Source organism: Gorilla gorilla, chromosome 21 (genome assembly GCF_029281585.2).
Source record: "Gorilla gorilla gorilla isolate KB3781 chromosome 21, NHGRI_mGorGor1-v2.1_pri, whole genome shotgun sequence".
NCBI classification, from domain to species: Eukaryota; Metazoa; Chordata; class Mammalia; order Primates; family Hominidae; genus Gorilla; species Gorilla gorilla.
Genome location: NC_073245.2, coordinates 35,911,236 through 35,938,003, shown reverse-complemented (window position 1 = coordinate 35,938,003; position 26,768 = coordinate 35,911,236). Strand labels below are relative to the sequence as shown.

Below are 26,768 nucleotides of genomic sequence, written 5' to 3'. Positions count from 1 at the left end.
GTTATACTTGCAATTATAAGATTTGCTCATTATACCAAAGCAATCTCCTTCACTCAATCTAGCTACCACAAAGGAAGCAAAATTCCCTGAATCATAATATCAAAGCATTCCATTATGTTTTCTATTAAGTTGTTTTGTTCTTTGAATCATTGTCTATTTTAATTTATCCTTTTAGAAAGAAAACAAATTACTTAACTTGCATTTCCCACTCGAAGCTTCACTGCAGCTAGACTTGGAATTAATTTCAGGCCATTTTTTAATAAATGATGGTCCCCAGTGAAGGACAGAATATTTGAGCAATCAATACTGAGTAAATAAAAGGGTTTGGGTAAATAAGAGAGAAGATACCTACTTTTCTCAAATATTTTAAGCATCTAATAACCTATTCCTCATCTAAAACAAGCCACGATTACTGGAAATGATGGTCAGAGGAAGGTTTTAGCAACCCTGTGTAATACTACATGTCATGTTGGATCACTGTTACAGAGAAACAGTTGTCATGCTGCATTTTAGTAATTCTACACATCACCAGAGAAATAAACAACTCTTATAGCCACAGAAATCCAACGTAGCTACTGTCTACATATTCTTGTTTGAGACCTTTGGTGAAAAAACTACTATGTGTATTAAATGTATTTTACATTAGTTTTATCACAAAAAAGAAAAATGAGAATTATATTAAATGCTAATATAAATTCTGAATGTCATGAAAGAAAAATTAAAATCAAAGCTGATCTTAATTAACAAAATGTATTATCTGCTTACATGTATATACAACTATTCATGTACAAAGGCACAGATGCATTTGTGGTTTTGAAAAATATCTATTTCATTTCAAAAATTCACTGAACAATATTACATATGGCAAGAAAACTGCTCTTTTTGAAGGATCTTTTAAAAAGTGTTAAACTTTATTAGATACTTCAAACTAGCAAAGCTCAACTTCATCACAATTATATAATAACACTGCACACTTTCAATTTTATCTGGAGAAATATACCTATCCCTTGAAATAAACTCTGTGAACTTCCTGCTCACAGATTTCATTTCAAGCCTTGAAAATGCAGAAAATCAATGCCAAATATACTTGCCCCAAAAGGAAAAGAAAACTTCAGAGGTGTCAGGATGTTTTATCACATAAAATACAGAATTGCAATTTGTATCTGAGCAACCAACACACCTCCAAAAATAATACAATACTTATCACAAAATACATTCACAGATACTAGATTTGGCACAAACCGCTCCATACAGCTATTGATCAAATCAGTATTGAAAGCCTTATTACAAAATCTATGGCCCTTTTCTACTCTCCAACAGACATTTCAGGATGCCACAACCTTGCAGTTCCACTCTATCATTAATTTCCCCTAAATACACTTGGCAGAAGAATGAGAAACATCACATTTTTCATTTAATTGCTAAAGAACATCACACCCTTTAAGAATAGGTTCTTGAAATTTTAAAATGTAAAATTTAAAAACCCTAATGAAAAGAAACAAACATCCAAAAACTTTTCTTCAAAATCACAACTTTATATGCTACGTGTTCTTGTAAAATACCACACACACAAACTCACATGCATACCCACCCACCCAAAACACACACACACACACACATAGCCTCATACCTCACACATACATACATATATATATATAATCAATTCCAACATAGAAAAGCCAATTTCAGAAAGATGCCTTCAATTTTGATGCATTTACTCACACCTAATTCTATTTCAATTTAACTGGTGCAGAGGCATTACAATACCCTGTAACAAAAACCTGGCAGAAGATTACAACAAATTGCTTAAACGTCAAACCAAAGACTCACATAATTTCATCATAAAGTGAAATTCGCATCCAACTCTCAAAGAATTAGAACATCCTTGCACTTACCTTGGCCTTGTCCATTCCCCTGATGACCCCAAAAGACCACAGTCATCATCAACAGTCCCAGAGCCCACGTCCACATCCTTCTAGTGAGACGTTCATGTCTTCTGGCCATTGCGTCTTAAACTCTGCATATTCAGTGGGGTGGATGTGAAAGTACAATAAATTACATTCTTAGAGAAATATATTACGACTCAAATCCCATATCTAATATGCATTGTGCATTTCTGAATTATCCTGCTTACAAGGAGGTACATTTGAAAATCATGCTTCCCTTTAGGATTGTCATATTGATGATTAATACGAAAGCTCACTCATCTTTAATCTTTATTCTAAGCATTCATCTGAATTACATTTTTAATATCATTTTCCAAAACAGGCCATTTAACCTACGAATGTTAAAAAGTACTCCCAATATACATATTGGAGTTCGGTCAAGCAAAAAAATTGTGTATGGACACTACTTAAGTATAACTTGATATTTAGGCAAATTGATGAATTTAACATACATGTAATCTCTACATATATACAAAAGGACTTTTCAACACATTTATGTAAGTTTAGCATAAATACCCTTGAAAATATTCTCAAGTTTTAAGTGGTATTCTAATTATGTCAGTAATTAACTGAATAAAGAGACCCATCATGTGCAAAAACTAATCTTGTTTACTTAAAATTGAGAGTAAAATTAATTATAGAAGTTACAAAACACTTGTAATTTTGATTTCAGAGATATAACCCACAGGAACTTTCATATATACAAATATTATATATGACAATGTATATTTGAATGTTCATTTTGAAACTGCTTTTCATACTGACACATGAAAATACTTAAATGTCCACCAAAGCAAGGTTATTTATTCATACATTTTAATGATATACACTAGATCAAAAGAATAAACTTGAGTTGCATGTACTAATATGGATAAGTGTCAAAAATGAATAGTGAAGCAAAACTAGCAAATTGAATAATAAGTTCAAAACTATACCTTTCATATGTAAACATGTACAATAGTTAAAACTATACATTTTATGTTGCATAAATATATAATACAGTATAATAATGCATAAGAATGATAAACACCTTCAAGACCAAAGTTAGGAAATTACAAGACTACAATTTAAATGATTAACAGGTGGAATTTTAACTCAGAAGTTACTCCTAAATCCCAATTTTTCTACAGTCGACAAAATACGGAGTTAAAAAAAGTAAACTTAATGATTTCCAGAATGAATGCTTTATTCAAAATGCTACATAATTACAATTCTAATAAACTTGCAAGGGAATCCAGTCACCCAGAAGTTTTCTTTCTCCCTTTCTCCTACATCACGAAAGGGGAAGATTTAATTAACAACTTTGCATTACTTAACTTCAGACTCATAGTATCAGAGCTAAAGAGAAATTTAAGAAACACCTAACTCAACCTCTCCATTTTAAATGACCAAATGAGTTGAGAAGGTTACAATGACATTTCTGAGTTCATATGTAAAAACAGAATTTTGATGACAATGACAGTTTAAGTACTAATAAACACTCCATGAAAAGTTACTGTAATCCAGGTTATTTTACTGTGCTAAATGCCTTACATTCTTTACCCAATTTAGTTTTCACAGAAATCCTATGAACAAAGCACTTTCAAAATTTACCACTTCACAGCTAAGAAAAACACGGCTTAGAGAAATGCTACAGGATCCCGTAGTCATGAGGTTAGTAGGTACTATTGTGGAGACTGAGGCAAAACAGGACGATTTCAATGCCTACGCTCTGAACAAGTAAACACTAAGCAGGAATTTAGTTCTAGATCTCCCAATTGTAGTCCAATAATCAGCCAAAAAATGATTCTGAGAAGAGGGGAAAAAAAGATGTCTTGTGTATGGAGCCTCAAGTATTTGATCCCAAATACATCTTCAAATTGAAAATCATTAGAGCATAAGGCAATAGAATTAATTAGTTTGTTTCTAAAATCATCAACCTTTCCCAAGTTGAACATACAAGTATATTTTATCATACATATACTATATGTATGTATAACGTGTGTTTATATAAGTATTCCTGTGGTTTATATATCTGGATTTGGAATCACAAGTGTTTTGTGATATATTTATTTATTTTTTTAAAGTCTCCCTCTGTTGATCTGGCTGGAGTGCAGTGGTGTGACATAGCTCACTGCAGACTCCAACTCCTAGGCTCAAGCGATACTTTTGCCTCGGCCTCTCAAGTAGCTAGGACTACAGGCACGCATCAACATACCCGGCTAATTTTTTTATAGAGATGGGGTCCCACTATGTTGCTTGACTGGTCTCAAACTCCTTAGGTCAAGGGATCCTCCCACCTAGACTTCCGAAAGCAATGAGATTACAGGTGTGAGCCACCTTGTGTTTTTTGATTTGTTCAACTAATTTTACTTATAAATTTAATTACACAAGATTAATTTTGTGTACATAATGAATCTCTTTTGAGGTTTAAATTACTGATATAATTAGAGTACCACTTAACATGAGTGTAATCTCAGCACTTTGGGAAGCCGAGGCGGGTGGATCACCTGAGGTCAGGCATGAGCCACCGTGCCCGGCCTATACACATTCTTTTAACTACTACTTGCAGATATTTGTTCCGTTATAATTATAGGGGAACCACTTTCACTTAGTATCAAAATATCCAGATCCACTCATCAAAGTGTAAATAATCCTTCCGTAAATTACTTTTGCAGATTTATTTTTATGTAATATTTCCTTAACTTCTTTTTACCTACAGCCAGTAGTCATTTTAAAAGGCAGAATTTTTACTCTTTCATATAGAACTGAGGCAGTATTTGAAAAAAATCTCAAAACACTCTTCAGGAAGGACTGGCATCTAAAACACCAGTTCCAATACATATTTTAGTAACATTTTAAAGGACAGATGGTTTTCAAAATGTTATTATAATTAAAAAAAATGTAACCTTCCTCTCTGAGTTGATGTGTATGGAAAACTAATACTTCATAAATGCCAAGTTACTATGATGTATTATGTAAATTCTGCCCCTGCAATTCTATAAATATAAAAATTATAACCTTCTAACTAACTTTGGTATTAGTCAACAGTTGTGCTGATGAAAAGTAAAATCAATTCATTTAAAAAAAATTTTCCATGAAAGAAAAAACAAGTAGCTTGTAAGAAGCATGGTAGATGAACCAAAAAATAAAGTAAGATTAACCATAAAGACATGCCATGGACTTCTCTAATCTTTTTTTGGAACACCCTTTTCATGCGTATGAGAATAAAAATTAAATATTAAATACCTACTTTATGTATGTACTTTTACTTGTACCTGTTGCTCTTTAAAGATTAAAATAACTCCTAAAGCCTGGATAGTTGAGCCCATTGTGCTCTTCTGCCCATAAAATAGACTGGATATGCAGTGAAAGAGAGGTAAAACTTAAGCTTTCAGATTGGTTATGACGATGGAAACACAATTCCATTCAATAGTGTTCATCTTGGTCTTTCAAATGTTTAAGGTCGCAAGCCAAAAGAGAACAGATTTTAAGAATGTCCGTGCATTACTTCTCGTCTTACCCAATAGCTACATTAGTTTAATTAGGCAAGCGTTTTGGAGTAAACAGCGCTGTGAAATGCGTCGTGGAGTCCAGAGGCTCCACAACCTATCTCCAGATAGTTGTTCTGTCTGATGGAGCCTAGAATAATACCACCACAGTTTAAGAGATGCATTACATCTACAGGTACCAACTAGGAAGGGTAGTCTTGAATTAAATGGCTTTAGAACACGTTATAAGAGCAAATTGAAGCTTCCAGATATTAGAACCACTTCAATCACAGAGCATCTCTGGGTTCTATCTGTGGCCAGCATCAGGTATCTGTCTGCCCTCCCCGAATGGTTCCTCTCATCATGTGGATCTTCTAGATGGTTTTATTCTTCCCCAGCCAGCCAACCTGACCAACAAGCCTGGGTATATTATGTATGTATAAAGTTGGTTCTTAAATAAAGTCCATTTCTATATCTAGGTAAGTAACGTCTTCAGACTGGCAATTTCATTGTTATCTAGAAAGAGTGACTCTAATTAGCTTCTAGTGTCAGTTTTTCTAGCAGCTTCTTTAAAAGAAAATCCTCTCTGGAACAAAGCTTCCTTGCAAGCATTGCTGTTGGCAATAGTCCTCTTTACTGAAATGCTTATCTGGTGAAACTTGGGCTGTGCCAGTGAGCCTGCAGGTTGACAGTCCTTTTGTCCAACTTCTCCATTATAAGCAACCTCTCTGATCACCCTTTTAAAACTAAAGATCAAAGAATCAAATGAGGTCAGGAAGTGACCAGAGCTCACAGGTCATCAATTCCTCTTCTTAGCATATTATAGCACACAGTTTAAGCCAGAAAAACACAGCAGAGCCCATTATAGCTCTCGAGTTCCAGTTATTAACATTGATTTTTTTCAATGGAAAACTTTCATTAGAAGCCCTCACATGACTCACATTCAGTAATAACTCAGATTAAGATATATACTGGAGCCTTTGTCCTTAGACTAGGTGCCACTGAGTCACCATTAAAAGGAGTCTTTTTGATCTTAGTAAATTCTCACAGGTAGGGCTTATCTCAGTCTAAACTGTTCCTTGGCCTTTAATAGTGATGTCCAAAGTCCTGTGTAATTCAAATTAACATTGTAATGTATATAAATTGTAAATGTAGATATAATACATGCATTTACTATTATTTATTTTATTTTATTTTTTAATAAGATAAAACTTAGAGGTTAAAATATGACTCTAGGCCATTGTGCTTTAGAATGAAGAGCACAGACATGGGTTGGAAATGTAAATTTTGACCCCATGTAATTTCTGTGACAAATTAATTAATGTCTTCAAGGTTCAGGCTCTATGTATGAGACAAATGAAAACAGCTCTAAGATTCCTGAAAACTCTAAAGTATTAAAATTCCACTCTGCCATTAGTTCAGATAAATCATTTGCCAATTTGCCCCACAAGAACCAGGCATCTTTAAATGGTAACAAAACATGTACTTCTCTCTCCCAAAGTGTAGTGCATAAACGTTCTGCTTCTGAATAACACAGGATGCCTGCTAAAATGTGCTGTCAGGGATATTAGTAAGGAAATGTTGTATCAAAACTTCTGCAGATGTGGCCTTGAAATACACATTGTAATAAATCCTCCAGGCCTCTCAAGTTAGGAATAACTGCTTTATAAAATTGTACTTACTTAAAATTATAGATAAACAGATTTCACAGTAACCCAGTTTTTCTGATCTGAATGAAATAAGGCTCTATATTCAGACTGACTTTTCAGTGAAAAACAACTTAAAATAGTGACAAAACATCTATGTCTAAGTTTAAATGAATGTAACTAAGAGACCTGAAAACTCAGGTTTAGTAGTCATCTTCCGATAGTTTGAGAGCCCACAGGAGCCATAGAGCCCTCAAGTCTCTCCAGAGAAGCAGGGTGATTTTTCGTCCTAAACACCATGAAATTCCTGAAGTGAGTAAAAGCATTCCTGCTTACACTGATATTCTCTCTAGTGAACTCAAAGTTAAGCCATCTCCAGCCAGACCAGATACCCTGGCCCATATCTCATTCATTAATATAGGTTGAGAAACCTTTGTTTCTTGGAAACTACATGAAGTGAATAGACTGTGGACTCCACTGGACCTAGTGGTCTATATTTAATCAATTCCCTTAACAAATACGTATCAGATGCTATCTTAGTTACGGAGCTGCTGTGGTGAGTAAGAAAGCCATAGTCCTGTACTCCTAGGGTTTTAATTCTGAAGACGAAGACAGGTACAGAAATCCAACTAAGCAAAGAGAGGAGATCATTACAAAATGTGTTCACATGCAAAGTCAAGCAAGGGACTGAATACACAACAAGGGTGTTGGGGGGAACATGAGACAGATATAGTCTTAATTCAGATTATATAAGATTCATACATATAATTTTTATATATAGATATATGAATTTGGGCTGGGCGTGGTGGCTCATGCCTGTAATCCCAGCACTTTGGGAGGCCAAGGCGGATGGATCACTTGAGTCCAGGAGTTTGAGACCAGTATGATCAACATGGCAAAAGCCCATCTCTACTAAAAATAAAAAAGTTAGCCAGGTGTAGTGGTGCGTGCTTGTAGTCCCAGCTACTCAGGAGGCTGAGGAAGGAGAACTGCTTGAACCCCGGAGGCAGAGGTTGCAGTGAGCCAAGATTGTGCCACTGCACTCCAGCCTGGGTGACAGAGTGAGACCCTGTCTCAAAAGAAAAAGAAAAAAAGAAATACTAATTTGGATTATACAGATTCTAACTACTTCTTTCAAGTGAGAATATTTAAGCTAAGACCTGAGAATAAAAAGAGTTAGCTTTTCATACAATACAGAAAGGTCTGTCTTTTAGGAAAAAACCCACAGTGCTCAAGGACCCTAATGTATGAGCAAGATCTTGGCATGTGGAAGAAATCTGTGAATTGGATGAAATGAAAAAACTGAAAAGTAGGAATCTGGATGAAGTACAAAAGGACTAATGTGAGATGTGGCTGAAAGAGAAGGGTATGTGAAACTGTACAGGTCTTCATTAGTAATGATGAGGAACATAGGTCTTAGCCCAAGTACACCAGAAAAGTGGGAGAGTTGGAAACTGAAAGACATGTTAAGAGATCACTTTGGTGTCTATGTAGCTAACAGAGTGTAGGAAATTAAGAATTAAAGTTGGTTGACTAAGGATGAGCCTAAGAAAATAGAGTAGGTAAGAAAATATGTGGATCTGGCTAGGCTGGGGACATTGGAAGTCAAAATAAGTGGAGGAAATTACAGATATATTTGGAACCAAAATATTTTTTAAATGAATGTTGAATTGGATATTGTCAGAATATTGAGGAAGGGCCAAAAATGACTTATAAGCATCTAGCATGGCTGGCAGTGCCACTTACTGACATGTAGGAAACTGGGACATGTTACCTCTGAATTATTCGAGTGCTATTGTCATGTAAATCATCAACTCCCAGAATAAAAGTCTGGGCCAAACTCTAAAAGTGGAAATTATTAGCTGTTTAGTAGTGTTTAGAGCTTAGAAAGAGTATGTGTGTAGAGAGAAAAGAAGAGCAATTAGGACAGAACCCTTAAAACATCAATATTTAAAATTTGGGAAGAGAAATAGAAACAAATCTATTAATGGTGGGAAAATGAAGCTCAGGGTAGCTGCAAGGGAATGCTAAAAATGAACTATGGCATTTGAGGAGGAAAATGTGGAAACTGAAAGCAAGAGAGTACAAATGAACTACGGCATTTGAGGAGCAAAACGTGGAAACTGAAAGCAAGACAGTACCGATGGATTGTGAGGGAGCAGCAGCAGCTGTGTCCTAAGGAGAGTCTCAGTAAAAATGAAGGATTGTAGAAATGAGGATATCCGAGCCAATGAGCTTGCAAGGAGTGATGTCCAGGAGGCAGAATATTTGCATCTAGATCCTGGTGGTACATACCCTTATAGAAAATGTTTCAGATTTGATGACAATAAAGTGGAGGAAAGGAAAAAAGTAATGGAAATAAAGATGTCAAAAAATGGGGAATAGAGGTTTGTAATGGTCGTTTCATGTAAATGTTGAGCCACTAAAATGATGGCTGAACTTGCCTGAAGATGATATTGAGCAAAAGATCTAAAGCCTTAAAGTGACCACTGGCAAGAAATCAAGAAGTAACCCAGGACTGATAAACTTTGTTAAAGGAAATGGAAACAACCTATCTGTGAGGCTTAATTCTTGATGGCCTGGCCAAGGTATAGCATCTGGATAAGAGTTCACTGACTCAAACTAAATTTTGTGAAGGTGAAGTACTTGTTAAAATGAAAGATCTATTTACAGAGAAATAAGTAGGCATAATGTCTGCACTATGGATAGGTGTATACCTGCTTTTTGCAAAAACAGTTTCTATCTGTGAAATGCTGGTTCGCACTGGACAGGGCTAACTTAAATAGAGGCCGGCCACAGTGGCTCATGCCTGTAATCCCAGGACTTTGGGAGGTCAAGGCAGGTGGATCACGAGGTCAGAAGATCGAGACCATGCTGTATAACACAGTGAAACCCCGTCTCTACTAAAAATGCAAAAAATTAGCCGGGCGTGGTGGCGGGCGCGTGTAGTCCCAGCTACTTGGGAGGCTGAGGCAGGAGAATGATGTGAACCCGGGAGGCGGAGCTTGCAGTGAGCTGAGATTGGGTCACTGCACTCCAGCCTGAGAGACACAGCGAGACTTGTCTCAAAAATAAATAAATAAATAAATATATATATATAACCAAAGGATTATAAATCATGCTTCTATAAAGACATATGCACATGTATGTTTATTGTGGCACTATTCACAATAGCAAAGACTGGGAACCAACCCAAATGTCCATCAATAATAGAATGGATTAAGAAAATGTGGCACATATACACCGTGGAGTACTATGCAGCCATAAAAAAGGATGAGTTCATATCCTTTGTGGGGACATGTATGAAGCTGGAAACCATCATTCTCAGCAAACTATTGCAAGGACAAAAAAACCAAACACCGCATGTTCTCACTCATAGGTGGGAATTGAACAACGAGAACACATGGACACAGGAAGGGCAACATCACACACTGGGGCCTGTTGTGGGTTGGGGGGAGAGGGGAGGGTTAGCATTAGCAGATATACCTAATGTAAATGATGAGTTACTGGGTGCAGCACACCAACATGGCACATGTATACATATGTAACAAACCTGCACGTTGTGCGCATGTACCCTAGAACTTAAAGTATATTTTAAAAAAAGAGAAAACTATTAAAGAAAGACTATAATTCACAGGAACACACAGACACACATACACCTGTGTGTCTATATCTTCAGTTATCTCACTTTTTCTATACAGACTCCAAACAAGACAAACATGTTACATTTTATTTTAGGAGAAACTATCAGTAGAAAGAGGAGAATTTGTTAAATCAATATAGAATGTTCCTTGTTTAGCGTAATTCTAAGTGTTTCTCATTAGAGGTCTGAGTAATCAATCTGTATTATATGTGGCCATGCTGGCATTTGGGAAATTCCACAAGAAACTTTTTAAAGATGAATTTGGAAAAGGGAAAAGGATTTTAAAAGTGTCTTTTTTTGTTCTGCATTCTGTGTGGAACATATATTTTGTGCTACCTGCTCGTGTTAGCTTGTGATTTCCTGTGACTATGTGGAAGATATACTTTACGTGACTATGTGAGCAATAGTCTTAAAGTTAAGAAATCTAAAAATCGGTTGGCTTAGTTGCTAATTAGGTAAATTACCTTGTAATAGTTACTTAACCTCTCAAAGATTAATTATCTTAAGTGGTACATTGAAGGTTCCATTCATATTGATTTTAGTAGACTTATCCTGCTAAAAAGTAAATTTAACAACAGAAATTATTCTAGACCTCATTATTTCAGGACACCCCACCCCAGCGTTTATTCCTAACTTCAAGAAATGCAGAGACATTTAAAAATTGGATTTTCTTCCAATTCAACAGAATATAACTGAACTAAATAGATTTATGTATAATTCATTATTTCAACCTTTAACGCTATATCCAAGCAGTTTGTTTTCACCATAAAGTTATAGCTGTTTAGGCCAATACTTAAAGAGGACCTTGATAGAGAATGACAAGAGAGGATGATTGTCCTATTGTCTATCTTCCAGCTGCTTTTAATGCCCTGAAGTTTTATTCACACCCAAATATTAGAATCCTATCTGAGAGCGCGTACTCAAATGATAAATCATGCTAATTTCTCAAGAAAAGTGTTACAGAATAATAAATGCCTTTCTGGTCAAAGCACTGATGCTCTGGAAATAATCTTTTTCCAAATGAGGTACAGGAATTGTTATGACTATTAAAAGTTGGTATATGATATCTGCCAAGTTCGACTGAGCTTCATTTAAAAATCTACTATATTACGGCCAAGTGTAATGACTTAAATTAGTGAACTTAAAAATTGATTTAAAATGTTTGATGGAGACATTTCAAATATTGCTCTTTGATTTATCACTGTTATTTTTGCTGAATTCAATCTGATGCCAAGATTTATTCAGATTAATCAAATGCCATAAACTCTGATACCTAATGTTCCTCAACACCTTAAGAACTTTTAAACAGGGCAAATGTTGAAGATATGCTTTTAGTGAAAGTGTGCCTGAGCACATGAATTCCATTTAATATAGTTTTTTAGAAGACTAACAAAGAAAGAAGACTTAGCAAATTAGGAAACAGTTTTTAAACCTTCTAGAGGGAATTAAACTACTGAAAAATAATTTCAATTTGTGAATCTAATGGCATTAATCAGAAGATAAGAAAAAAGTAACCATAAAACTTAATGGGGGTAATATTTGCTATAAGGATCAGGAAAAACAACTAATGGATATCAGCCTTAATATCTGGGTGATGAAATGAACTGTACAACCAACCCCATGGCACAAGCTTCCCTCTGTAACAAACCTGCACTTGTACCCCTGAACTTAAAAGTTAAAATTTAAATAAATAATGTTGTGCTATTAATTTCAACCAGAGCCTTTCCAAGGTGCAGGGAACTTTTGAGAATTTTATTTCTTGCAAAAGGAAATTTGATTCCTTGCTTAGGGCCTTCCTAGCAAAACCTCTATTCTTTGGATGAACATCATACTCTTACAAGATTTAAGGATCATCGTATTTGTCAGATTTTTTTTCTGTTTTACTGTGAGCAGTTTACAGAATATAAAGAAAAATCAAATCCGAAGGTGCACTACACATTTTTTATCAAAAGGAACATTTTTGTTTACTTTTAAGAAAATATGACAAATTTAGTTTTCTGACCTATTACCAAGTTAGACATCTTGAGTGAATTGAATCTGTTGTAATCCTATTTGGTTTTAATCCTATGGCTCTGGAAAACTGTCATCTCCAATTTTTCAACTCTGCTTCTTTCCAGTACCTCATCTATATGACTATTGTAGTACTTTTCATCTGCTTCTACCTCTACACTATGGCTGCATTACTTTTAACATAATGTCCCACACATAAGCGGCTGGCAAATACATACCTAATATAAAGAGTAGAAACTGAATTATAATTGAGTATCCAGTTGCCTCATATTCTGGTCTTCAACTGAAATAACTCAAGCTATCTCAAAACTTCAACCCTCCCTGGAAGTATTGGACCAAATTATCCCAGATTATAGCACTCTCAGGCTAAAATTACTAATGCTTCTATAGTTTCAGAAAGAGTATCAGGTTATTCGACACAACCTTCCATGCACCATCCCAGCCTCATATAATCAGAGGACACTTAGATGACTTTAATAGCCTTCAAAAGACACCCTCCCCTTTTAGTTATTTATTTATCTATTTATTTAATGGAGACAGGGTCTCATTCTGTCACCCAGACTGGAGCGCAGTGGCATAATCACGGTTCACCGCAGCCTCCACCTCCCGGGCTCAGATCCTTCCACCGCAGCCTCCTGAGTAGCTAGGACTACAGGCGCTAGCCACCAAGTCTGCCTAGTTTTTGTATTTTTTGTAGAGATGGAATTTCACCATGTTGCCCATGTTGATCTGAAATTCCTGGGCTCAAGCAATCCGTCTGCCCCGGCCTCCCAAAGTGCTGGGATTACATGAATGAGCCATTGTGCCCAGCCGGCCCCGCCCGTTTTTTAACCTTCATACTGTTTATATAATCATTCTTCACAAAATAGAATACTTAATTTCTCAATGGTTCTCATTATTCTAATATGAAGAACCAACCACCTTAAGAAAATAAATTCCCGGCTGGGCGCGGTGGCTTACGCCTGTAATCCCAGCACTTTGAGAGGCCGAGGCGGGTGGATCATGAGGTCAGGAGATCGAGACCATCCTGGCTAACACGGTGAAACCCCGTCTCTACTAAAAATACAAAAAATTGGCCGGGCGTGGTGGCGGGCGCCTGTAGTCCCAGCTGATTGGGAGGCTGAGGCAGGAGAATGGCGTGAACCCCGGAGGCGGAGTTTGCAGTGAGCCGAGGTCACACCACTGCACTCCAGCCTGGGCCACAGAGCGAGACTCTAGTCTCAACAAAAAAAAAAAAAAAGAAAGAAAAAAAGAAAAAAAAAAGAAAAGAAATTCCCAATATTTCCTAGAATATCCAGTTTAATTCTATACATCAAATAAAGAAAAATAAAAACTGTCTTACTGTGTTAGTTTCTTTCCGCTGTTATAATAAATTAACACAAACTCAGAGGCTTAAAACAACACATTTTTTTCTTTATACTTCTGTGGGTCAGAAGTCCAAAATGGGTCTTAGTGTGCTAAAATCAAGTTATCATCAAGTCTATATTTTGTCTGGAGATTCCAGGAGAGAATTCACCAGGTTTGAGGGGTCACATGTATCCCTGAGCTCTTGGCCTCTGCCTCTATCGACACAGCACATCACTTCAGCGTCGGCTCCAGTTTCCCCAAGCTCTTCTACTCACTCTGGTCTTTCGGCCTTCCTGTTTGAAGGTTCTTTGTGACTACAGTGGGCCCACCTAGATAATTCAGGGTAATCTCTCCATTTTAAGGTCAGGTGATTAGCAATCTGAATTCCACCTGCAACCATAATGCTCCCATGCTGCCTAACAACATATTCAAAAGGTCATCCTACTAAGGGTCATTATTCTACCTACACACTAAGTAACTGAGAAAAGAGTAAAGTTATGTATCATGCCTTACCTATGGCAAGGAAATAATAAATTATAATGATTTATCTAAAAAAACCTATTTTTAAAAGCTTTGGTCCTAGTCTATTGATTAAAGTTTTGGTATATTCCAGATAAATTTCATGTCCTTGATGCTAACACATTGTGCACAGTAGATGGCCTTTTTAAAATATTACTTTATAAGGGAATATTTAAGGTTATCTGGACAATAGAAAAGGAACTGTAGTTGCTATGCCACAAAAGTCCGGATTTCTGCACATTACACCTCCTACCAGTGCACACATGTGCCAGACTCATTCCTGAAAGCCTGGTTTATGTTTCCCATGTGCTTAGCAATAGTCTTTACTCTCATGACTGTTTACATTAAGTCCTACTTTTTAAAGCATATCCTCATTTATTTGTTTTCCTGAGCCTACCCTTATTTCCTCCTCTGAACTGGATTTCATCTGGTATATATTGCACAGGTTTGCACACTTGATTGTATGCTACTTTACAACATCCTCTTGTGTTCTGGACACAGTTATTTTTCTCCATGGTAAGGTGATAAGTGACTTCTCTGAGGACTTGCCACCTTAGTATGCAGTGGTGACATCACCTGCTCAGGCTCTGTCTGCAATGTGGAATTTAGTATTTTCCAACTTCTGGTCTAACTTGAACTTCATAATTAAGCAGAGCCGCCTTTTGAGGGAATAGTAGGGTGTCTGCCCCTAAATGTCTGTGTAAATGCAGAAACACATTTGGGAACATAACTGACTTTTATGTACAGAAGCCAGATGCATTTCATGCCCATGCATGCTTAGAGAAGCAAGTTCATCTCATCTATCACAATAAGCATCTGTTCCACTAAATTCCACTGCAGGATACTTTCCACACTTAGACAAAAAAACATTTAAGGAAATAAAAGCTCTTTCCAATAAAAATGTACATCAAAAACTGTGTGTATTTAAAAAAAAAAAACTCCCTCTATAAGATAAGGCCACAGGAACTACTAAAAAAGCATTCTTGAAACACATTTTCTGATAGGCATCTAGGCCCCTGCCTTATATAAGATTTAAGGAAAGTGATATGTGTGTCTTTATACTCAAAAGGCTGCTTTCAACAACAAAGGGTTCGCTTTGAGGTATCAATATAGTTTTGAGAATGCAAAAGTTTAAAAGAACTAATGGAATGCATATTATCCAGGTATGAACATGCATTTGTCATTATTTTCCTACCATCTACTATATTAGAAACAGAAGAAAAATTATGGAAATGTCTGTTTTCCCTCAATAGGAATGCCTATTTATTAAAGTTAATTAATTTCTATTCTTTAAACATTTTCAAAATAGACTCATAAGTGACAACTTTCAGAGAAAATAAGGGTTTTTGGATGTATATATTTACTCATAACATGGATAAAATTAATAATTTTGTTAAAATATTAACTCCATATCAATAATGCTCTCTATTGTTTTTGCATTTTTTTAACAATAGAGAATCTAATACATTTAGTGTTCATGAGTTTCATACAGTTTACTGTCAATGTACTTTGTCTTTTTTTATTGGACTACTAATCATTTATTTATGATTTGTTGGAACTACTCATATTTTAAATATGTCAAGTGAATTGCAAACACTTGCTGCTGATTCGATATTTGCTTTTTACACATATTCATGGTATCCTCTGAAATAGAAAAGTTTTATATTTTAACAAATTCCAATCCATGAATATTTTTTTAAAAATTTTCTGTTATTGGTTAGTGCTATGTTTAGATATTTAATTTTAACCGTAATGTTACAAGTGATATTTGTCTATGGTATTTTTTCTTTATATTTCAAAAAAGTGTATTTGACATCCACTCCGGAATTAGTATTTATGAATGACATATTACACCTATAAGATACATATAGCCAATTATCTGAACACCATTTTATGAACCATTTATCACTTATCCACTGATTTGAAACACTACCTTTATCATATATTGGATTTTAGGTTTATTGAGATTACATAACACAAAATTATTTAATTATGAAATTATGTGAATTCAAGCATGACAGTCAGCTCTTCTTCCCCACCACTACCCTGTAAAAGGGTGGATGGAAGAATTGCTTACTTATGGCTTAAGTGTATGAGTAGTATATAACATGGTCTTGATGAAGTGGGAACTATACAGAAACTGTTTTTGGTCCTGAAATGTACTCCAGCTTTACCAATTTGTTCTACACATATACCATTGGGGGTAGAAGGTGAATTTTGCTTATGATTATATTTATACTACTTAACATTGTGCCAGATACTGAGTAGATGCTTAGAAACATGTTTGATGATTTTTTTATTGCTAGATACCTAATTATCTGCTGTAGTGGTTCTACCTCATTCAGAATAATTTTGACCAGCCTTTCTCATCATGAATAAAACACTTATTTACACACTTGTGTACATGCACATGTGCATAGAAACAAACACACCTTTGCAGAGACAAACTGCATTGAAAGCATGTACAAACATTATAGTATATTTGTTGATTCTGACCTGATTCTGATTCTATGGTATACTTTTTCATTCTGATCACAATAACAATAAAAATAGAAAACTATAAGTGTGAAGCTGGAAGATGAAGAACATGAAAGATCAAATTACCATTTTTTTTCTATTTTCTTTAGTTGGCTGCTGATGAAATCAGAAAAGTAACGGACATAAAAATGAAAGTATGCAATGTGTGTGTGTATGTATGTATGTATATCACATGCACTCGTTTTCATGATGTACATATGGAATTTCATAACCAGCCAAACTAAGCTTCATAAGTGAATGAGAAATAAAATCCTTTACAGACAAGTAGATGCTGAGAGATTTAGTCACCATCAGGCCTGCCTTACAAGAGCTCCTAAAGGAAGCACTAAATATGGAAAGGAAAAACCATTACCAGCCACTGCAAAAACACACCAAAATATAAAAACCAATGAAACTAGGAAGAAACTGCTTCAACTAATGTGCAAAATAACCAGCTAGCATCATGATGACAGGATCAAATTCACACATAACAATATTAACTGTAAATATAAATGGGCTAAATGCCCCAATTAAAAGACATAGACTGGCAAATTGGATAAGACTCAATACCCATAGGTGTGCTGTATTCAGGAGACCCATCTCACTTGCAAGGACACACATAGGCTCAAAATAAAGGGATGGAGAAATATTTACCAAGCAAATGGAAAGAAAGAAAAAAAAGCAGGGGTTTCAATCCTAGTATCTAATAAAAAAGACTTTAAACCAACAAAGATAAAAAAGGACAAAGAAGGGCATTACATAGTAGTAAAGGGATCAATGCAACAAGAAGAGCTAACTATCCTACATATATATGCGCCAAATACAGGAGCACCAGGATTCATAAAACGAGTTCTTGGAGACCTATAAGGAGACTTAGACTCCCACACGATAATAGTGGGAAACTTTAACAACCCACTATCAGTATTAGACAGATCAACAAGACAGGAAATTAACCAGGATATTCAGACTTGAACTCAGCTGTGGTCCAAGCAGACCTAATAGATATCTACGGAACTCTCCACCCCAAATCAACAGAATATACATTCTTCTCAGCACCACATAGCACTTATTCTAAAATCAACCACATAATTGGAAGTAAAACACTCCTCAGCAAATGCAAAAGAACGAAAATCATAACAAACAATCTCTCAAACCACAGTGTAATCAAATTAGAACTCAGAATTAAGAAACTCACTCAAAACTGCACAACTACATGGAAACTGAACAACCTGCTTCTGAATGACTACTGGGTAAATAGCAAAATTAAGGCAGAAATAAATAAGTTCTTTGAAACCAATGAGAACAAAGACACAACATACCAGAATATCTGGGACACACGTTAAACAGTGTTTAGAGGGAAATTTATAGCATTAAATGCCCACATCAGAAAGTGGGAAAGATCTAAAACAGACACCCTAACATCACAATCAAAAGAAGCAATGGCAAACACATTCAAAACCTAGCATAAGACAAGAAATAACTAAGATCACAGCAGAACTGAATGGGGGAGAAAGATGAAAAAACCTTCAAACAAATCAATTAATCTAGGAGTGGGTTTTTTGAAAAGATTAACAAAATAGATAGACCGGTAGCCAGACTAATAAGGAAGAAAAGAGAGATAAATCAAATAGACACATTAAAAAATGATAAAGGGCATATTACCACTGATGCCACAGAAATACAAACTATTATCAGAGAATACTGTAAACACCTCTACACAAATAAACTAGAAAATCTAGAAGAAATGGATAAATTCCTGGACACATACACCCTCCCAAGACTAAACCAGGAAGAAGTCAAATCCCTGAATAGACCAATAACAAGTTCTGAAATTGAGTCAGTAATTACTAGCCTACCAACCAAAAAAAGCCCAGGACCAGATGTACTCACAGCCGAGTTCTACCAGAGGTACAAAGAGGAGCTGGTACCATTCCTTCTGAAACTATTCTGAACAATAGAAAAAGAAGGACTCCTCCCTAACTCATTTTATGAGGCCAGCATCATTCTGATTTGAAAACCTGGCAGAGACCCAATAAAAAAAGAAAATTTCAGGCCAATATTGCTGATGAACATCAATGCGAAAATCCTGAATAAAATATTGGCAAGCGAATCCAGCAGCACATCAAAAAGCTTATCCACCACCATCAAGTTGGCTTCATGCCTGGCATGCAAGGCTGGTTCAACATATGCAAATAAATAAATGTAATCCATCACATAAACAGAACCAATGACAATAACTGCATGATTATCTCAATAGATGCAGAAAAGGCCTTCAATAAAATTCAGCACCCCTCATACTAAAAACTCTCAATTAACTAGGTATTGATGGAACATATCTCAAAATAATAAGAGCTATTTATGACAAATGCATAGCTAATATCATGCTAAATGGCCAAAAGCTGGAAGCATTCCCTTTGAAAACTGGCACAAGAGAAGGATGCCCTCTCTCCCCACTCTTATTCAACATAGTGTTGGAAGTTCTGGCCAGGGCAGTCAAGCAAGAGAAAGAAATAAAAGGTATGCAAATAGGAAGAGAGAAAATCAAATTGTCTCTGTTTGCAGATGACATGATTGTATATTTACAAAACACCACCACCTCAGCCCAAAAATTCCTTAACCTGATAAGCAACTTTAGCAAAGTCTCAGGATATAAAATTAATGTGCAAAAATCACAGTCATTCTTATACACCAATAATAGACAAGCAGAGAGCCAAATCATTAGTAAACTCCCATTCACAATTGCTATAAAGAAAACAAAATACCTAGGAATACAACCTACAAGGGATGTGAAGACCTCTTCAAGGAGAACTACAAACCAGAGCTCAAGGAAATGACATGACACAAACATATAGATAAACATTCCATCCTCATGGATAGGAAGACTCAATATCATGAAAATGGCCATATTGCCCAAAGTAATTTATAGATTCAATGCTATTCCCATCAAGCTACCATTGACTTTCTTCACAGAACTAGAAAAAAACTACATTAAATTTCATATGGCAGCAAAAAAGAGCCTGTGGAGCCAAGACTAACCTAAGCAAAAAGAACAAAGCTGGAGGCATGACGCTGCCTGACTTCAAACTATATTACAAAGCTACAGTAACCAAAACAGCATGGTGCTAATACCAAAACAGATATATAGACCAATGAAACAGAACAGAAGCCTCAGAAATAACACCACACATCTACAACCATCTGATCTTCAACAAACCTGACAAAAGCAAGCAATGGGGAAAGGAGTCCCTATTTAATAAATGGCGCTGGGAAAACTGGCTAGCCATATGCAGAAAAGAAAAACTGGACCCCTTCGTTACACCTTATAAAAGAATTAACTCAAGGTGTATTAAAAACATAAATGTAAAACCTAAAACTATAAAAACCCTGGAAGATAACCTAGGCAATACGATTCAGGACATAGGTGCGGGCAAAGACTTCATGACTAAAACACCAATGACACTTGAAACAACAGCCAAAATTGACAGATGGAATCTAATTAAACCAAAGAGCTTCTGCTCAATAAAATAAACTATCACCAGAGTGAACAGGCAACCTACAAAATATGAGAAAATTTTTGCAATCTATCCATCTGACACAAGGTCTAATATCCAGAATCTACAAAGAACTTAAACAAATTTACAAGAAAAAAACAAACAACCCCATAAAAAAGTGGGCAAAGGATATGAACAGACACTTCTCAAAAGAAGACATGTATGTGGCCAATAAACTTATGAAAAAAAGCTCATTATCACTGGTCATTAGAGAAATGCAAATCAAAACCACCATGACATACCATCTCACACCAGTTAGAATGGTGATCATTAAAAATTCTGGAAACAGCAGATGCTGGAGAAGATGCAGAGAAATAGGAACAGTTTTACACTGTTGGTGGGGTTGTAAAATAGTTCAACCATTGTGGAAGCCAATGTGGTGATTCCTCAAGGATATAAAACCAGAAAAACCATTTGACCCAGCAATCCCATTACTGGATATATACCCAAAGGATTATAAATCGTTCTACTATAAAGACACATGTACACGTATGTTTATCGTGGCACTATTTACAATAGCAAAGACTTGGAACCAACATAATGCCCATCAATGATAGACTGGATGAAGAAAATGAGGCACATATTCACCATGGAATACTACGCAGCCATAAAAAACGATGAGTTCATGTCCTTTGCAGGGATATGGTTGAAGCTGGAAACCATCATCCTCAGCAAACTAACACAGGAACAGAAAACGAAACACTGCATGTTCTCACTCATAAGTGGGAGCTGAACAATGAGAACATGTGGACACAGGGAGGGGAACATCACACACTGGGGCCTGTGCGTGGGTGGGGGTAAGGGGAGGGAGAGCATTAGGACAAATAGCTAATGCATGTGGAGCTTGAAACCTAGATGATGGGTTGATAGGTACAGCAAATTACCATGGCACATGTATACTTATGTAACAAACCTGCATGTTCAGCACATGTATCCCAGGACTTAAAGTTTTAAAAAATGAAAGTATGCAATATGTGTACTTGTGTGTGTGTATATATATATATATATATATATATAAAACAAGCACTCATTTTCATTATGTACATATATGCACATTATGAGTGTGAATATATGTTAAATCATATCCCATCAGTTTTGTATTTGTAACACGTATATGTACATGCATATACAACAAATAGAGGTGTTTTGCATAATAATTTCATTTATATTCATTTCATCAGCTAAGAACTGAAGAGAATTTAAATCAAAATCAATTATTCATTTACAGGTGTTTTTAACCATTATCTCCCCCTTTATCTTCACTTTTATGCCTCCTTATATTGCCATTTTGTGACTTTTTTTGCAATAAATGATACGTATTTGGAACAGTCACTTTAAGAAATTCAATCTTTGGGTAAGATCTCTAAGATTGATTTAGTATGAATATGTGTGTGGGCACACACTTGACAAAGAAAGGTCAGTTATAAATATATGGGTACACTTATCAAAATAATTCACATAAAATCTCTGAATAAAATTATCTGTACGCTTTTTCTGTCAATAAAAGCAATATAGTATAATTCTTGGTAGTAAACCTGTTTGTTTTCATTCTGTTGCCTACCATGTGAGCTGCCACGTTGGTATAATACGTTGATCATTTGATATTTTAATACAGCAAATAATGGTGATCCCCCCAAAATAATAAATAAATCAGTGAGTTTCAAGGAAATACATTTTTTGATGGATCAGATAATTTGAAGTTGTTAGTTTGTTCTCTATCAAGGTGAACAAAGATGAAAACCAGAGTTCTCAAGGCCACTGCATAACAATAATGGTGCTGCATTCTGTGCATCAATCACCATTACCAAATATCTTGACACCTATATTGCCAAATATTTCATGTACCGCTTTAGTGGTGATTAATCAATGTGCCATGGCACTGAAACTGAAACAAGACTTTGTAGTACAAGTGATATTCAAAGGGTTTTGAAAATTTATCAGCTCTATAGATATAGATGAACATTTATCATCTATATCTATCTAGAAATACTGTTTTTATAAATGTTACCTATCCAAATATTGGTAATATTTAGAAAACACGAGTTTAGTAGAAATTGTTCAGATTTTCTTAATGTAGTGTGTGAAATTACTATGTAATTATACAAGAAATATGCTACACAGCTGAATATACAAATAGGCCAGCAGGGGTAGCAAAAGGTGCCTTTCAGTGCTATTATCTCCCTTATAATCTTCAGCAACATCACCCGCTCTTCTCTCTACACCATTGATGTATGTTATCTAAATCAAGTTCTGTGCAAATGCCACCTCAACATGAGTCCTCTAGCCTTGCCTTCTTATCAGAATGCAGCTTGCAAGCCCCGATATGTAATTCTAGAGCCACCTCTGAAAAATACACACTTGTTGCAAGTATTGAAAAGCCTCATATTGCAAATTCAGAATTTACAGTATTGAAAAAATTAATAATTTTTTTTAAAAGTTACAATATGGTGAACTACATAAAATGAATTATGCTGGGATCAGATGACTCTCTTCATTCCAGCCTATCTTATATTTTCTCATTAATTTCTCCATATAGTCACAACTAACAACAACAGACTCACTATTACATTTCATTAATTGGCTATTTTATAATAAATGATCTCAATAGCATTTCTGAACCCTCTGCTGTTCTGGTTTTATGTAATTCTTGAATTTTTGAATGAGTTAGTTTTTTATTGAAAAAGACCTGACTCTTATGCTTAGAAAAGCCATCATTTCTTTCTGTAAGCTTTCTATCTTCTATAAACTTTACATGTTCCATAAGCAAACATTCACTGGTTTTGTGATCAAACTAGAGAGGCAAATTCAGTTAATAATAACAACGTCATTTATCGTCCTCAAATCTAGTGTTATGGATAATATGATTTCCACAAGGAGACAGTTGGTTGCACGAGCGACAAGAGAAAGACAATCAACAGTCTTTTACTCATACCAAGATATGTCCACACACACTTGTTTCCACAGTCAAAGTAATGCCATATGTCCCCAGTGATGTGGGTGGGCAAAAGGAACAGCTGGCCTGCTAATGAGGGCCATATGTACACGCAGCCTATCATACCATCCTTCTTACTTATGGTTGCTGAAAACTCAGTTGAAGCGCTTGCTCTGAGGAATAGCATGGCTGGAGGAGGAGAGGCTTCCTTAATAGCAGGAAAGGACCATTTGTTGTACAACTACTGTATCTCTGAAACTGGGAGCTAAAAATATGCATGTACATTACTCATTCTCATTAAGAGTTACTTAAGCATCAGTAGAGTTCTTTATTCCAGTTTCACCTCATTTCACTAAATTCTTTTGCATTTATGTGCAAAGGGATCTTTGGCCCTTTTCAAAAATTACTTTTCATAATCACTCTTGTTAATTTGATGTTCATTTACACCAACCTCTCTTTATTTTTAGCTTGATCTTCAGAAAATTTATTCTTTCTTTGACATTGTTAAATGTTACGATATTAAAAGAAATGAAAAAGACTTAAAAACTTAGAATATTTGAATGAGGGTTGCTGGAAGGCAGAGAGAGCAATAAGGCAAAAGTGCTTACTTACTGCACTACTGTTCCAAAGTAAAAAAAAAAAACGAAGATTTTAAAAATGATTATAGCAGCTTTGTATCTCAACCAGGGTTTCCTTTGAAATTTCTACAACTGCAAACACTATTCAGCAATTTACAGTGATTACACAATTTATTGTTTTAAGGTCAATTGTGATACTATGATCAGATAATAAAATTTACTTTACTCTTAATGGCTTCATTTTGACAAATGAGGGAGCTTTTAGGAAGGACAATGCTCCCTGCACAACAACCAGTAAAGCATGTCACATCCGTTTACAATATAATTTTAAGAAAAATGAAGGACAAACTACTTGTGAGGCAGCAAGAATTCATTTGCATTAAATTAATTTGAACAGGGCATTTCAAGTTCTCTCTGGCAACAATGGAATAAAGGGGAAAATGAATCTATCTTATGCAATGATCCTCTTCTAGGTTACAGAAAGATTTGAAAGGCTGACATGACCATTGTTAAATTTCTTCTAGAAGTCTATGATTAGTATCATAGATGTAACTCATGAGATAAAATATTCACAATGAATGTTTGTGAACTGCATCAATTATTATGGAACTACTGTCTAACATCCCTTTGAAAATTTATATTCTGCAAAGGTTAAAAAAACACCAACCTTTCTGTGCTTTCTTATATGGATGAGGTTTTGTAAACAAGAATTAAGCTTCACAAATAAGCACTATGGAAGATAATGTTCTATGTTAATTTAAACCTAAGTAATCCAGGAGTTGGCTTTGATAAATAATGAGTTTAATTAATATTTTTGACCCCAGCAGTGCAAATACTTTTACTTACATTTTACTAAAGCTAGATTTGACAAATCTAAGGGTATTTAATTTATCAGTAGCTGTTATCAGTCAGATGAAAACTTCCCCATCAACACCTTCTAATGGTTCAAAAATAAATTGTTACTCCCACAGATACATTGTTTTTCCATGCATAAGCAAGCACATTAATTTCAGGTTCTCAAGGTACAAAAATATTATTACCACTTGTGATAGGCTGCATAATAGTCCCAAAAGATGTTCTTGGCCTAATCTCCAGGCCCTGGGAATGCGCTGCCTTACACAGCCAAAGGGACTTGTAGATATGATTAAGTTAAGGATCTTCAGACAAGGTGATTATCCCAGATCATCCATGTGAGTCCAAAGTAATCACAGGAGTCTTTAGATGAAGTAGAGAGAAGTTAAAGGACGAGACAACGCGGAGACAGAAACAGAAACAAAAGCAATGCACCTTGAAAATGGAGGAATGGGTAAAAGACAATGAATACAGGTGCCACTAGAAGCAGAAAAAGGCAAGAGAATGGATTCTCCCCTCAGCACCTCGAGAAGGAACCAACACTGCAGACACATTGACTTAGCCTAATTGAAGTGATTTTGGACTTCCGACCTTTGAAACTGTAAGACGATAAATATGTGTTATTTTAAGTTATTTAAATGTGTGGTAATTTGTTATAGCAGCAGTAATGCAACTAATACACCACTACAATAAGCAAAGGAAATAAAGTGCAATAGTGACAAACTTAAGGGATTCCAGAAAAGAGAACTGAAGTGGTAAACTCAATCACAGGATTATATTAGTAACTGTATTATATGTTACTTGCTTACCCTTTCAATCATATTATTACTGTAATTATCATTATCATCCAATCAATATGATTACACCAGCATGTATAACTTAGAGATGAATTTTTTTTTCTATTTCACCCGTCCCATAATTCCATGCAGCTACCCCTAAGCAACCGTGTATCTGATGGAGCTAATATTTTCGTGGAAAAATCTTCCATGTTAAGCAGAAAATTTACATCTAAAATTAAATTCCTTTAAGCCAGTCTGGGGACAATACCTAGAAAATTCAAATATTACTTCTCAAGAATACCACCAGCAGTGAGTCTGTGATGCTCTCTTCCACCAACTGAATCAAAATTAATTTTAAAGATTTTCAAAGCAATATTTTAAAAAATAGTGTACAAATTTTTCCTCTTGGTAAAAATAAACCACTTCTCGACCTTCCATTATATTTATGTTAATTACACGAAGTCCATACATGAATTATCATACCACAAATAGAAAACTATTTAAATAGAAAAAATCTCACTTGGTGCTGACAGTAAATTAGGTTGAAAGGAAAAGAGTCCCAACTCCCACCCCCAAACTTAGAGACCAAGGTTGCCCTGTCACATTCTGTGCCCAGACCTTCTACTTCCACGCCTTCCCAATCCTTTCCTTGGCTTGGAAAATTGGGCATGAGGCAAGCAAAAGGAAGGACAGAAGGCCAAAATGGGCATCCGGGAAACCAAATTTCTGCCTTAAAAGCTTGTCTAGAAACACATACATAATGCGTGCCTTTGGGGACATTTCCTAAAACCCCATTCACTTAAGCTAATTCCATCCGAATGCCTCCACGCTGGCTGTGAGGATCGCAACCACCCACCGCCCATCCGCCCACTCCCAGCCTGTGCAGCCACCGCCAGAACCTTCCGTGAATTTGGGAAATATAAAGGCAGCAGCGCTTGGGGGAGCTGAGCAGCCTCGCCAGTTCCACGTCTCTGGTTC

General features: G+C 35.7%; 1 long non-coding RNA gene across 2 annotated transcripts in view; it reads right to left on the bottom strand.

Annotated features, from left to right (window-relative positions):
* Nucleotides 1–26,768, bottom strand: part of LOC134757821 (uncharacterized) — a 126,396-nt gene that overhangs the window by 59,820 nt on the left and 39,808 nt on the right. For both annotated transcript variants that reach the window (XR_010132332.1, XR_010132333.1), the window contains one exon: nt 1,896–2,017. This is a non-coding gene — a long non-coding RNA (uncharacterized lncRNA). The remainder of the gene's footprint in view (nt 1–1,895; nt 2,018–26,768) is intronic.